The 14,403-nt window shown below is 40.9% G+C and overlaps 1 protein-coding gene across 1 annotated transcript in view; it reads right to left on the bottom strand.

Moving 5' to 3' along the window:
- FOCAD (focadhesin) overlaps window positions 1-13,730 on the bottom strand; it is a 291,760-nt gene extending 278,030 nt beyond the window's left edge. Inside the window, exon 1 of the mRNA XM_014792384.2 lies at window positions 13,646-13,730. The gene's annotated coding sequence lies outside the window, so the exon portion shown is untranslated. The remainder of the gene's footprint in view (window positions 1-13,645) is intronic.
- Window positions 13,731-14,403: the final 673 nt, after the last annotated feature.

Below are 14,403 nucleotides of genomic sequence, written 5' to 3'. Positions count from 1 at the left end.
TGTAAGAAACAAAGTAAATATGCAAAAATGTTAACAAGTTCATTTCTGGATAATAAGATGATTACATCCCATTACATTCCTCCTTATATTTGCTACATTTAATGTTTTTCCCCTGCAATGGGCATACACTACTTTTTCACACTCAATAGAAATGATTAATTCTCTTCAAATAAAAACTTAAGATCAGTTTTTTAGTCTCAATAAAAAAGTTAGTGATCTTATTCATTCACTTGAAACCATGGTCTTTTATCATCATCTACAGAGGCAGTTTCAGCACAGCACACACCAACATAAAAAAGTCTCACTTGATCCAATTACACTGCTTATTAAGAGCTATTTAATGAGAAAGTCACACCTTTGAGTTATTAGAAGCTATAATAGTCCTGCAGAGTTCTAAACAAGTAAGCTAACAGAATTACCTTTGATTCTAAATTGTTTGCCAGGAGATTAATCCATCTGTTCCTGAGAAAAATTAACTGTTCTGCCAGTGTGTTCAACTTCCTCCAATCTCATTTTAATCAAGTATGTCAGTCTCAGCCGAGAGAGTTGGTATTTTGTGTGTGTGTGTGAGGAAGCTCGGCCCTGAGCTAACATCTGCCAATCCTCCTCTTTTTTTTTTTTTTTTTTTTTTTTGCTGAGGAAGACTGGCCCTGGGCTAACATCCATGCCCATCTTCCTCTACTTTATATGGGACGCCGCCACAGCATGGCTTGACAAGTGGTGCGTCGGTGCGCGCCCATGATCCGAACCGGCGAACCCCGGGCTACCACAGCGAAGCGTGCGCACTTAACCTCTTGCGGCACCGGGCCGGCGAGAGTTGGTATTTTTTAACACAGATTAATTGAAGTATAATTGATATACAAAGAAATGTACATATTTAATGTGTACAGTTTGATGAGTTTGGGCATATGCAAACACCTGTGATACCATCACCACAATCAAGGGAATAAACATATGCAACACCTTCCAAAGTTTCCCTGTGTCCTTTTGTCTTTTTGTGGTAAGAAAATTTAACATGAGATCTACTCTCTTCACAGATTTTGAAGTGCACAACACTGTGTTGTTAACTATACGCGCTACGTTGTACAACAGATCTCTAGAACTTACTCGTTTAGCGTAATGGAAACGTCAGAAAGGGTAGGTATTTTAAATTGCTTAAATTACAGTACAAAGAGTTTTTCTTTTAATTGTCCAAATGCATATATAACATAATACCTAAAAAAAACACAAATTTTTGTCATCAATAGATAAATTTTAGTGATGCCTTCTTATGTTTTGGCATTGGTCAAAGAACAAAGAAAGGCCTTTCTGATACAATGACATTTGGACAGAGACCTGAAGGAAACAATGAGCATTCCAGACAGAAGGAACACTAAGGGCAACAACCTTGAGGTGGAAGCACGCTTGGCAAGTTTAGGGACGATCAAGGACACCAGTGTGGTCGGTGCAGGTGAGCAAGTTGGGCAGTAAGAGACTACGGGGTGGAGCAGGGGCCCAGATCACACACACCCCTGTAGGATGCTGTGGGCCTGTGGATGTTCCCAAGTGAGATGGGAAGTCCTAGGGCAGCTAGGACAGGGGGACGGCATATTTGACAGTCATTTGTAAAAGATCATTCTGGCTTCACCGGAGAATAGACCATAAGAGGGCAAGGATGGAAAAGAGAGACCAGTTAGGAGGTTACAACAATAATCCAGGAAAGGAACCATGTCGCCTTGAACAAGGAGAATAGCAGTGGAGATGGTGAGAAGAGGTCAAACTTTACATATACTGTGATAAAATTTGCTAATGGATTGGCTATGGAATGTAAGAAGAGTGAAGGACACTTCCAAGGTTTTGGGTTCAGACAACTAGAAGAAAGCAGCGTCATATACCGAGATGCAGAAGGCTAAAGGAGTCATTCATCTGTTTTTAAAACAATGCAGTAATGCACGAGTCTCCTAAGTCATTGGGGTACAACTTACTTTTGTCCATGTCGGCAAGGAAGGACCACGTGACAAAAGGGTGCTCAGCGCGGAGAGTATAAGCTTCTACTTCTCAATTTTATTTGAGGCCAATCTTGACTACACACAATAAATGTTAAAATTTGTATGCTTAGCTCCAGCCTGGATTTACTTTCAATTCATAGCCAATACCAATCCTGCTGTCAACACCCGCCCCTGTCGCATCCACTTTCCAATCCCTGTCAGGCCTCAGTGGCCCGCTACACCCTAGCTAACCTAAACAGCTTAAAATCTCACAAACCAACAACAGAGAGACAGAGACAGACAAGGAGGCAGGGGAAGCAGGCAAATTAGTAGGTAGGTGGGTAGACAATCCTTACTTCCCCACTTCCCCACCCTTCTGTTACCCACTCCATTTCACATCTCCTTCCTAGATTTATGTTAAACGTTCAATACATTCCAAAGGCATTGTGAATGTGGATAAATGTAGGATGCTGGGGGGGGGGGGTGGAGTTGAAAAACTGGTTGTGAAGTAATAATATAAAGAGAAATGTGAAGAAAATTAAAATGTATTCATTTGTTTAAAAAAACCTTTAAAGATATGAAGTAGCTTTGTTAATGTGTAATTGATTTCTGAATAAATAATCCATTGTTGCTAAAACTATTAGGTTAAAGGATGATGGGAACTTTATATTCGACGGATCAGGATGACCCAACCTGAACCCACTGATTCATCTTAGCATCACTAAAAGTGAGCACACCAGACATTGTGTCATTATGACGCAATGGAATAAGAAGAAATACACAGAACCCTCTAAGAATATTCTTGCCTAAAAAAATTCTGAATGGATCTACACAGCTCTCTATATTTAACTTCCAATTTATAGGAAATACAAGAGAGTAAGTAACAAGGTAAACAAAACTACTTGCAGAGCAATAGGTTAAGTTCAAAATCTGGGGCATTTTATAGGACAAATGACTGTTTCTCCAATAAATCAATGACATGGGAAAAAGAAGTGGTGGAGGGACTGTTACAGTGTAAGTGACTTAAGGGACATAATAACTTATAATTTGGGAACATTATTTGGATTTTGATTCCAACAAATCAACTATAACAAGACACTCTTGGCACAAATGAGAAATTCTGAAATATAGACTGAGTATCAGATAATATTAAGGAATTGGTGTTAATTTTGCTAGGTGTGATAATGACATAGTAATTATATTTAAAATAAGAAGCCCTTATTAATTAAAGATAATTACTTTAAAAAAAAAGCTAGAGGGGGAAAAATGTTAGAGATAAAAACATCAACAAAATGTTGATTTTGTTTAAACTAAGTTCATTTACTACTATCCCTACTTATGTGTGTGTGTTTGAAATTTTCCATAATAGGATGTTTTTAAGAATAAAGAGAAAAGGAAAAAATAAGTAACATTGTAAGATTGCAATGTGAACGGTTAACAAAAATTATTACAATTTGCAATTGCTAATCTGTGTGAATGAAGATTTCCTTGAGTATACAATCAAAATATGAAAACAAACTGGAGGCTGAGGCAGTGAAAAAATTATCATTTTCATTCACAATCATTAATTTCAAATGTTATGCTCATTATAATAGCCTCATGGTTCAGAATCATTTATAATAAGATTATGCTATAAGTTAGAATTTAAAATAACTCTATTTTGACTAATAAATATCTCTCTTATCTGAAGTTATCAATAAGAAACAGGTCCAACAGTTAAGAAGAGGTTTGGAAATTTTCTGCTTAAGACTATTCTTTTCACATATTAACTGTTTCCACTTTGCTTTGAACAAAAATATGATTTACAACTCAAAGTGAAGAGGTTGCTATTAAGTACCTAAAGAGCAAGTATTCTATGCAGTTGATTAGAGAATATAATACCCTTCTTTCAAAGAATGAAGAGCCTGGATGTGGAAGAACACTTTGGCTAGCAGAATTCTATAAAAACAGCGGATCACAAAAGTACCAGCAAGAAGACACCAGGAAGTTCCTCAGATAATGGCCCAGAATCTGTTCCAAGAACTTTTCCACAAAACATGGAAGAAATACCCAGGCCTGAAAAAGATTTGGTACAAAAACCTACCTTTCATTCATTCATTCAACAAATATTTACTAGATGCCTACCTTGTGCCAGACACTCTACTAAGCACTGGGGGTACAGCCAAAATTCCTGCCTTTATAGGGAATTACATTACATTCCTAGTAGAGAGAAGACAAGAACAAGCGAAATAGTAAATGATACAGCATTTTATAAGATAAGTGCTACGTACAAAAGCAAGCCAGGGATGGGGGATAGGTAGTATTAGAGAGGGGTTCCAGTTTTAAAGGGGACAGTCAGGGAAAGGTTCAAGAGGTGACACATAAGGAAAGACCTAAAGGAGGCAAAGGAAGAGTCCATAGTCTCAGAGAAGAAGATTCTAGACAGAAAGAACAGGACCACCAAAGCCATGGTGAGAGCATCCCTCTTATGTCTGAGGAACAGCAGAGGCTGTAATTGAGCAGATTTAGTGAACGAGAGGGAGAGTAGTTGGAAATGAAGGTGGAGAGGCAACAAAACGGTCAGATCATGGCAAGCCTCACACGCCACTGCAAAGACTGTGCCTTTTACTTTGGGTGGCAATGGGAAGCCACTGGAGGGTTTTGGGCAAAAGAGAGAAGAAATCTAACTCATGTTTTAAAAATAATCACTTTGGCTGCTCTGCTGACAATATTGTAGGGGGCAAAGAAAGACTGGAAGAGACCAGTTAGAAGGCTATGGTCAACTGCAAAAAAGGCCCCAAATTCCTGCACGCACCTTTCTTTTCAAAGTGATTTACTACTCCCCTCATAAAGAGGTAGTCTCTTTCTCCGTCCCCTTGAATCTGGGCCTTCCTTGTGACCTGCTTTGATCAACAGCAGGAGAAGTGAAGCTGTGGGAGTTCTAAGTCTAGGCCTCAAAAGGCCATGCAGCCTCCTCTTGCTCTCTTGCTTCCATTAGACCACCATGTAAAGAAGCATGGGATAGCTTACTGGACCCTTTGTAGCAGAGACAAGCTGTCCTAGCTGAAGCCTCCAAACCCACCAGTCTGCATTCACTACGTGAGTGATCCCAGGCAAGATCAGCAAAAGAACTGTTCCCACCTCCCCCTCCAAGCCCAACCCAAACTGCCAACCCCAGAATCATAAACTAATAAGTGATTGTTGCTTTAAGCCACTAAATTTGGGGGGTAGGTGGTAATAGATAACTGACACAGAGGCTACTGCAACAAGTACATAGACAGTGGGGGTTTAGACTAGGGTGAGAGCAATGGGTAGTGAGAAATACTCAGATTCTTAGATATATTTTGTGGATTGTGAGAGAGAGCGTCAAGGATGACACCCAGGTTTTTGGCCTGAGTCCTGGAAAAGATGGAGTCGCCATTAACTGAGCTGGGGAAGACCACAGGTGAAGCAGGTATAGGGAGGAAATCAGGAGTTGAGTCTGAGATTTCTATGAGGTATTCAAACGGAAATGCTGAGTAGGCATCTAGATGTATGGAGGCTGGAGTTCAAGGTAAGGGGTCCAGGCTGAAAATATAAATTTGGGAGCAAATAGGGGGTATTACTACTATTTAAAGCTAGTATTTAAAGACTGACTGATATGATCGAGGGAGTATGAGCTCTAATGACTGAGCTCAGGAGCACTCCAATGTTAAGAGGTCAGAGAGAGAAGAAAGAACCAGTAAAGGAGTTGAAAAGGAGCAGGGAGGTAGGAGGAAAACCAAGAATTGTAGCATGTCTGATAATAAGGGAAGAAAGTATTTCAAGAAGCAGAGAGCGATCAACTGTTTCAAAAAATGCTGATAGGAAATGGTAACTACATGACAGTATGGAGGTAGCGGCTAATACTATGGTGGTAAACATTCTGCAATGTATAAAAGTATCCAATCAACACGTTGTATACCTTAAACTTACACAATGTTATGTGTCAGTTTTATCTCTATAAAGCTGGGGGGAAAATGCTGACAGCTCAAGTAAAAGATGAGGATTAAAAACAGACCTTTGGACTTAGCAAAATGAAAGTCATTCATGACTTTGACGAGAGCAATTCCTTTAGAGTGGTGAGGGAGAAAGCCTGATTAAATTGGGTTTAAGAAAGCATAGGAGAGGGCCGGCCCCATGGCTTGGCGGTTAACTGCGCGCGCTCTGCTACTGGCAGCCCAGGATTGGATCCCGGGCGCGCACCGACGCACCGCTTGTCCGGCCATGCTGAGGCGGCATCCCACATACAGCAACTAGAAGGATGTGCAACTATGACATACAACTATCTACTGGGGCTTTGGGGAGAAAAAGGGTAAAAAAGGAGGACTGGCAATAGATGTTAGCTCAGGGCCGGTCTTCCTCAGCAAAAAGAGGAGGATTAGCATGGATGTTAGCTCAGAGCCAATCTTCCTCAGCAAAAAAAGGAGGATTAGCATGGATGTTAGCTCAGGGCTGATCTTTCTCACAAAAAAAAAAAGAATAGGAGAAAAGTAGTTGGACACATGAGTATAGTTTTGCCATAAAGGGGAAAAAGAAATTGTGCAATGGCTTAAGGGGGAAATGGGGTCAAGAAAGAATAATTACTTTTTAAGATAGGAGAAATAACAGCACGTTTATATACTGAAGTGAATAATCCAGTCATGAGGAAAAACAGGATCCTACAGAGGAGAGAGATACTGGAACCAAATCTCTGGGTGGGAGAAAGGAGCACCATCTTATGCATGAGTGAGGCATTGTCCTTAGAAACACAGAAACTGTTCAACAGACTCTAGGTCCTAAAATAACAGGAGGGAAATCAGAGGTAAATGCAGGTATGCCCACCTCCCACATCCATGGCAAATGTCATTAGTATCAAGCCATTTTTCACATCCCTGAGCCCAGAACTGACCTAAAAGTGTTCAACATAACCTTCCAGGCAGCCTAACAATAGATGCGACTTGTCACATATACAGAAAAGTATTTGCCAAAGTATTCTGGAAGTCGAAAGGCCAAAAAGAGGTGCATAAAAGCAAAAAGGCATTCCCTCTCCTTTCTCTGACACATAACACAAATATTCACTGGAGACATATATGTTATTTTTAAATTTAGAAACCGTACATACTATACTTGCTGTCCTACTATAACAGAAACTATCACGATTTGGTGGGTAAAAGTTAACAACAGGAAGCTTCATCAGATCTTGAAATCCAAACTACTATTTGGAACTTAAAGCCAGCCACTGCTTCAGAAAAACTCTGTCACACTCACTCGCACCCAAATCTAACCTCTTTCTAACCTGCCTCCCTCTTCACTAAACAGTCTTCCCTCCCTTCCAACCTTTTTAACTCTGATACCGTGGTCAGCGAGTTTTCTTATATCCTCAGCCTCTTCAATAGATGCTCCCCTACCTCCTAGGCCTAATGAACACTAGAGTCTCCTTCTTGGCTGGCCACTTTGGTGAAGGCTAATCATCCTTCCAAGCTCCAAGGCCCAGAAGAATGTTTCCATATCGCTTAACCCCCACACCTTTGAGGGTATGCCATCCAAATATCTTCATCTCTCAAACATACTGATCACTACCATAAGCAATCTAAACCCTCAGATACCATAGTCTGTCTCATAGCCTGTCTCTCTACCCTGGGTACCACGGTCATCTGGGGTCAATGTCTAGCTGAGTGATTCATGCAACACACCAGTCTCACTGTTCAACACCTCCATATCACCTCTATTCCAGTATTCTACATCCATGGCCAAACCCTATGCTCCATCAGCACCGTAAAATCTTAAAACTCCAATATTCTACTCTATCTACAGAGTATTTCTATCCTATCAGCTAACTCCCTTATATCTACATACACTTGTGCATTTACCTCACCCAGACTTCTAATCCCTTGAACCAATAATTTTCTCTCAATCTTTCAGCCTCCTGCTGGCTTGGTGACCATCTCTATCCAGTCTAAACCTCACATTCCATCACTTCAACCACTCTCTTGCCAATATTTTGAACTCTCTTGCATTCGTATCATATGTACACAAAAGAATCCAAACACTGGATCATTCCAACTATTCATCATTTCTGGTCCTATTGAATTTTGCTACAGAAAGTCACATAATTATATGAACTAGTAGCATTACAAATTAATGATCTTTCCTTATCTGGTAAAGGTTTCTAAAATCTCTAGTCAGCTCTCTCTTCCTTTCCCTGTGGCATTTGACAGTTGATCCTTCTCTCCTTCTCAAATTCTCTCCCTCCTCATCTTCTAGAGCTCTTCTGTCATTAGACTGTTCCCTCTCGGTCTCTGTCATTGGATTGTCTTCCTTATATGATGGTGCTTCCCAGAGTTTCTCTTCTGTTTCATTCTTTCTTATTCTACAAACTCTCTCTTGGGTACCACATCTATTCTCACACTGTTTTAACTATCACCTATATGCTCATAACATCCTGATCTCTAGATAGCCTAGAATCCCCTCTTCATCTTCAGACCAATGCAGCTGCCAACTGTCCATTGAATGGCACCAACCGTATGACCCAAAGGCACGTCCAAAACTGATCTTATTCTCCTATATATCTGAAAATCCTCATGTGATGCCTATCTTGGGAAGTCATAAACCTAGGAGGCATCCTTGACTCTACCTTTTCCTCATCCCGCATATCGTGCTGAACACCAACTCGATCACCTTAACACATCCTGAATCCATTCTATTCTCTCAAGCTCCACTGCATAATCTGGAGTTCTATCATATCTTGCCCTCACAAATAGGCCTTGCTCCACTACATTTCATTTCTCACAGTGCCACATGAAACTGATCTTAACTTTCCTCTACTTAAAATCTCTTACCCATGGATCACCACAGCCTCAAGGATAAAGTCCAAAATCTTTAACACAGTGAGGAAGAGGGCCTTTCATTATTTGGCCTCTGTTTACTTCTTAAACCTCATCTCTCTATTCTCTCCTTAATACACTAAGAGTCTATGTTTTGTCTCTAACCTGTCCACTTGGCCTGCCTTCTTTCTTGTGCCTAGAATGCCTTATCCTCCATCCTCAGCAACTAATTCCTACTTGCTTTCAAAATTAAGTTCAAGTGAAAATTCCTCCAGAAAGCCTTCTCTGAATCTCTTAAAAATCTCACACTCACACAGTTTGCCTCTATCCCCCCAAGTACTCTATGCACACATCTAACTATAATATTTATCTTGGCCTTGTCTCTGGCTTCCATGCAATACTATAACTTCCTTGAAGAAAAGTTTTAGGGACTTGGGACCACAGCAGATGCTCTGTCTTTGTTGAACGAAAAAATAAATAATGAATACAATATCTTTAAAATCTAAGACTCTTTAAAAACTTTACTTACTTAAAAAAAAAAAAAAAAAAAAAAAACAAAACTTTACTTACTTACATGTTTCAGTAATTCAAAACAACTTGAATAAAAAGTTTCCTCCAGAAATGAACAGACACTTCTCCAAAGAAGATATACAGATGGCCAATAGGCACATGAAAAGATGTTCAACATCACTAATCATCAGGGAAATGCAAATCAAAACAACACTAAGATACCACCTCACGCCCGTTAGAATGGCTATAATCACCAACACAAAAAACAAAAAGTGTTGGAGAGGATGTGGAGAAACAGGAACCCTCATACACAGCTGGTGGGAATGCAAACTGGTGCAGCCTCTATGGAAAACGGTATGGAGAATCCTCAAAGACTTAAAAATAGAGATGCCCTATGACCCAGCCATCCCATTACTGGGAATCTATCCAACGAACCTGAAATCAACAATCCAAAGAGGCTTAGGCACCCCTATGTTCATTGCAGCATTATTCACCATAGCCAAGAAGTGGAAGCAACCTAAGTGTCTCTCGACTGATGATTGGATAAAGAAAATGTTGTATATATATACAATGGAATACTACTCAGCCATAAAAAAAGACAAAATCGTCCCATCTGCAACAACATGGATGGGCCTGGAACATATTATGTTAAGTGAAATAAGCCAGAAAGAGAAAGACGAACACTGTATGATCTCACTCATATGTGGAATATAAACCAACACATGGACAGAGAAAACTGTACTGCGGTTACCAGGGGCAGTGGGGATGGGGGGTGGGCACAAGGGATGAAGGGAGTCATATATATGGTGATGGACAAACAAAAATGCACAACCCAAAATTTCACAATGTTAAAAACCATTAAAACCTCAATAATAAAAAAAAAAGTTTCCTCCACTCCCTCCACGTATGTGTCCTAACTGCATATACTAAAACCTGAAGGTTTGATTGCATAAACCAACCAGTTCAATGATTGTTAAATAGAGTAAAACTAAAAGTAAATTCTGAAAGCAGCTGGGCCAAAGAAAAAGGTTTGTCAAGAGAGGAGGGAAAAATACACCCTGGCAGCCAGAAAACTTCTTAACAAAACTGTAGTTACAACATTCATAATTATAACATTTGTTCAACATGCTTAGCAGGCAAATTAACAGTCACTTATCTGACCAAAAAGAGATTAGAAAATATATTCTAATATGCTGGAAAGAACTGAAATCTTCAATTTAGAAGCTTGGGTGAAATGCTTTATTGGTCCCCAAGCAAGTGAAAAGATAAATCTTTAAATAAATAATAATAACAAACTATCTATACAGTCTGGATTCTCACCTTCCTCGGGCCTAAAGAAATGTTTTCCTATAATGAAAAATGGAAAGTTGTACAGTATTTAATGTCAAAGCTTTTGAAATGTCTTCAAAATATATAAAACTACAGTAACTCAGGCTAATTGAATGAAAGCCAATATAAATTAACAAAATTTAAAAATCATACATGCAATTTTATTACTCCCAATGTGACTTGGAATAGGTTAAAAAATTACAAGGCCAGAAGTATTTGGGGTACCCAATTTATAAAAACAACAGTGTTCAGGGGCCAGCCCAGTGGTGTAGTGGTTAAGTTCAGCACATTCTGCTTCAGTGGCCCAGGTTTATGGGTTTGGATCCCAGGCGCAGACCTACACCATTCATCAAGCCATGCTGTGGCAGTGACCCACATACAAAATAGAGGAAGATGAGCACAGATGTTAGCTCAGGGCCACTCTTCCTCAAGCAAAAAGAGGAAGACTAGCAACAGGTGTTAGTTCAGGGCCAATCTTCCTCACCAAAATAGAAACAAAAAAACAAACAAAAAAATCAGTGTTCAGTCTATTGGTTGGAAATATATGGGATCTTCCAAACTGCTTGAAAAATTTGTTTCAAATGTTTTAAATGGGAGAAAAATTGACAAACATCCCTGTCCTATTAGCTTAGCAAATCTTATTTCCTATCATGTGAAAATAGTACACAATATCTCCATGCAATGTATCACTAATTGTGAATCACAGATTTATATTATACTTATATAACTATACTATATTTTACTATACTACTCATCTCTAAGTCTGTAGCACTTTTTAAAAATATACAATACTTATAGATTTCACATCTCCTAAACAAACATGTATTGCCCATTATTAAACATGTAGTGCCCATGTATTATCACCCTAGTTGCTTTTTTATAAAAGGTAAACTGAGTCCACAGTTATGAACCAAGAAATACGGATTAAGTTCAAGTTTTGCTATAGACCCACCAATAATCCTGACACTATTATTTCCTCATACTTCTTCCAAATATATTGTATTTTTCATTGTGTTTTTTTCCCTCAAATTTTAAACTAGAAAAGACTCCACTTGGATATTTTTCCTCAGCTCTTGCATTTCTCCTCAACTTTCCCATCTTGATCTGGTCCCTTTCCAGAACTAGAAAGGTCTAGCAAAAGCAAAATTTGAAAAGTTATATTTTCTTACATTTTCCCAGCCCCTAATAGTGATATAAACAATTTAATTCACCTAACAGTTTGTGGACAATATCCAAAAAGTATCACAAGGCTATGAATATTATATCTCAGAAGAACTATTTTAGAAATCATTTTACACCTGCAGGAAGGCCAAATGATCTACTTGTAAGTACCATCAATCAATCAACAAATAAACTATTATTACATCTCTGTGGGCATTTTAAATAAATCAAACTAACAGTTTATTTACCTCTTGGTTATCAATTCTCAAGCGGTAAATTCAGTAAATTTTAGGTTGATAAAATAAAGGTTAACATACAGACATGCTAGTGATACACATTAGCCAGGTGATGGTAACTACCTAACATTAACCAAGTAAGCAAATAACCAAGGCAGAAGTTTTAGCTACCACTAACCTACCAAAGCAAGTCAAAATGCTTTGAAAATTACATTCTTATCCAATTGTTTTTATATCACAGCTTTATATGTGACATTAAAAAGCTCCTGATTATTACATTTCAAAATTTAGATGAGTCATAGTGCTTTGTATGCAGCAATCAGATGTGAATCAAAATTGTAAACATGCACTTGCTTGCTAGTCAAAAAATGAATGTGGACAGATTCAGAAAGATTAAAACATAATCATAAAATACATCCTGTGTTTTTAAAATGGTAACTTCCCAACTGTTAACACAGTGCAGTAAACACACCTGTCCTGCTTGAATATCTCAAAATTATAGAATACTTCCAATCTCATCCCTCACTTTACAGATAGGTGCCCAAGACCAAGGGTCTTTAGCAGTAGTTAGCAGGATTAAACCTCAGGGCCATCAGCATCCGAAGCTTACTAAAGGTGACAGTAGGAAAACTAAATGAGGTCCCAGAAGAACTCTATCTTAAGATACAGGATCATAAACTTTTGTACCTAAATCTAGAACCTGAAATTGAACCATCAACCAAAAATTCCATCTCAACTCTAGACAGTACAAATGGCAGATAAACTGGAAGAAAAGGCAAGGAATGCCCATTTTAGTTTCTGGCATAAGACCCCGACCAGCAGGAATCCACCAAAAAAGTTTGTTGAATGAATGATTGCATGATACTTGACAGGATGACTTCATTGATTTTAAAAGCTCCAAATTCAGGAACTAAACTGAGGGATCAGGATGTCAGAGGTGAAATTAAAATTCGTGGAGAGTAGGTACAACACAGCTGCAGGTCTCTGCAAATCTCCGCATAGCTATTGCAGACATTTCAAAACAAACATACACAGATACTATTTCTTCATGTAATTCCTGCAAGTGAAAACAGAGCCAGAGAACCAGGTCTGAAAACAGGCCCTGTTCACCCATAAGCCTTTGCATTAAAGTGGACAGGATCTGAGTGAGTCACTGGGAATGACGAGGACAGTCACCCCAGGCCAAGCAGGACGCGACCGTAATCCCTTGCGCTGCTCTCGACCAGGGAACTGGTCAAGGGAGAGTGGGATGACTGCAACCTGCTGCAGGTAAGTGTGCAAGGATCCCGCCGACCTGCTTCCCAGTCAGGATCCCGCTGAGCCCCACCGCAGGTACAGAGCCGGCCCCACCCAGGCATCTCCGAGCTCTCTAACGCAGAAGGCCTAGTCCTCCGCGAGTTCAGAACCCAGACAGGACAGGACGAGAGCAAACGGCAAGACCTGTCCCCTTCCCCGACGCCCCACGCTGCGACGCGGCCCTGCCGCCACATGCTCCACTGCCCCATCTCCCGGCACAGCCCCGGGCCCGCAAGGCCTCAGCTGCCCTCCACGCCAGCTGACACAGGCCACAGGCAGGCGCTACCCGGACGCCTCTGAGCAGGGGGCAGCGGCCCGCCGCCTGCCACACCGCACCGCTTACCTCCCTTCTGCCACAAGCTCAGCCCGGCGCCGGCTGCCTGACGTGGCCCGCCCCGCCGTCTCGAACGCCCGTGGGCGGGGACTGCGGGGAGAGAGCCAATGGACTGCAGACCGCTAAGGCCTACTCCGCCTCCTCCGGCTTCCGCCCGCCCCCTCGCGCGCGCGCACGCGCATCAAAGGCCAAGGCCGCGCACTGCGGCTGGAAGGCGGCATGGGCGGCCGAGCGCTGCTCCGCAGCAGCCCCGGGGCAGGAAGGGCGGCGTGCGCAGGTGCGGACTGTGGGGCTGCGCCGCAGTGGGGAGCAAGCTCAAGGGAAAGCAGATTAAAGGAACCTGGCTGGAGATGCCGCTGCAGCGTGTCCGGGTAGTCCTGTTGGCAGTCTGCCGCTATGCAGCTTTTGGCGATGCAAAGCAGTTTCTTGGTATTTGGAGATTTTGTTTCCCGAGAAAAAAGTAGTACTGATAACAGTGAGGATTCAGAAAATTTAGTGCAGACAGCCGACTCGCCACTTCGTTCTTCCGGTTGTGGCTGCTGCGTGGTATCTTCACTTCACTTGGGCGATACAAAACACCGCAGCTCTCGATGCTACACTGGTACATTCACGTGTTGGGTAGTCGTACAGGTTTAAGGCCAGGCATTTCCGCTGATTTAATCCGGGGAGATCTGGCGCACGTAATTGTTACTATTATTGTTGCTATTTTTGTCTAATACTTATTGAGTGTCCACCCGTGCATGAAGATGTATTTTCATAGGAAGGCT

Source organism: Ceratotherium simum, chromosome 20, assembly GCF_057802395.1.
Source record: "Ceratotherium simum simum isolate JZ-2026a chromosome 20, ASM5780239v1, whole genome shotgun sequence".
Lineage (NCBI taxonomy): Eukaryota > Metazoa > Chordata > Mammalia > Perissodactyla > Rhinocerotidae > Ceratotherium > Ceratotherium simum.
Note: the sequence above shows the minus strand (reverse complement) of the source record. Positions and strands in the feature narration are given on the sequence as shown.